The 1,557-nt window shown below is 53.4% G+C and overlaps 1 pseudogene; it reads left to right on the top strand.

Annotated features, from left to right (window-relative positions):
* Positions 1-311: 311 nt before the first annotated feature.
* LOC126164213 (5S ribosomal RNA) lies at positions 312-429 on the top strand (annotated as a pseudogene).
* The last annotated feature ends 1,128 nt before the right edge of the window (positions 430-1,557 follow it).

Genomic DNA, 1,557 nt, shown 5'->3' with positions numbered 1-1,557 from the left:
TGCCACACCCCGCACAGGCCCCCCGCTGGACACCAGGGACAAGATGCGTCCTCCGCTAGTATCGAAGGCTGCACGCGCCCAGCGAATGACAGGGGGTGCAACGAGCAGCAGTGCGTCTCACACACGCGGCGGTGCGCCCGCTAATTCGGCCGTCGCTCTGCTGGGACGCCGGGCGCGCCCCCCGCGCCGTCCTCGAGGAACTGGCGGTTGCGGAAGGAAGCGCTTTCGTCAAATGCGGCCGAAAACTAACATTTTGTGTGTTGGGAGAAAAGCCGAACGCGAATTCTGCCGTGCTCCTACCTTAGATGAGCGCCAACGGCCATACCATGATGAATACACCGGTTCTCGTCCGATCACCGAAGTTAAGCATCATCGGGCCCGGTTAGTACTTGGCTGGCTGCCCGCCTGGCAACACCTCGGTGCCGAGCGAGCAGTACTTCCGTGTGCGACTTGGCCGGTGGCGCCTCGTGTGTCGTCCGTCTTCTGCCTAGCGGCTGTATTTCATCAAGTCCGTAAGTCATGGAAAGTTTCTATGATGATAGTGAAGAACGCCAAAATAACGTGCAATGCGAATTCGATAGTTCCGTTGGAAAACCGTCTGCTTTCGAAATTCATCATTGGATACTCGAGGAATTGTGTTTATCGGCCGATGACGTTCTCGGTGTTCAGTTTGACACTTTTCTCAATTCCGTATTTTTGAAGTTAAAGACTCCCGAATTGTGTGATACTGTTGTCAATGTTAATGATGGTGTCCGTAAATTTAGACATTTAGACGGTCGCATTATTAACGTGACTATTTCTCATGGCGGGTTTGGCCTTCGAAATGTTCGTGTGTTTAACTTGCCTTTCGAAATCCGGAATGACACAATATCTCGTCATTTGCGGCCGTACGGGACTGTGCTATCTGTCATTAAAGAGAAGTGGTCCTCCGCCTATATTTTCCAGGTTGAAAATGGCGTGAGGAGTGTAAAGATGGTCGTACGACAACATATTCCGTCCTTCTTGTTAGTCAACGGTCATCGTGCTTTTATAACCTATAGTGGTCAACCTCAGACGTGTTCCTTTTGCGGTGCTGTTGGTCATTACCGACAAAACTGCCCTAAACGCAGGCCGCCTGTTCAGTTGCCACGTGAGGATGTTTTAGGTGGGCCTAGTTTTGCGTCTGTTGCTGCACCAAGTTTAGGTTCCACCCCCCCCCCCCCCCCCGCACGCGTGCATGTCGCGGCCGCCCCCCCTGTACCGGCCGCCGCTGACGCCATGGATACGTCTGTTCCTAATAGTGACTCTGTTTCTGTAGCTCCTGTTGAGCCCTCTTTGGTCGCGGATGCGACAACTGTACCTGTAACTAAAACACCGGTAGTGGACGAATTTTCACCGGAATCCGTGCCGCTGTCGGCCGAATTTGTTCCGCATACTGTCCCGGTTACGGAACCCGATAAATCGGCGGTTGTTCCAACTACCGTCCCCGACAGTGTTTCTGCTGCCAGTGCTGTTGTCGTAGGAAGTGACGATTTTACTGCCCCTAAACCGCGTCGGGACCGGAATGTTGCTCGTGCT

Source organism: Schistocerca cancellata, chromosome 2 (genome assembly GCF_023864275.1).
Source record: "Schistocerca cancellata isolate TAMUIC-IGC-003103 chromosome 2, iqSchCanc2.1, whole genome shotgun sequence".
In the NCBI taxonomy this organism is placed as follows: domain Eukaryota; kingdom Metazoa; phylum Arthropoda; class Insecta; order Orthoptera; family Acrididae; genus Schistocerca; species Schistocerca cancellata.
This window is presented reverse-complemented; position numbering and strand designations above follow the sequence as displayed.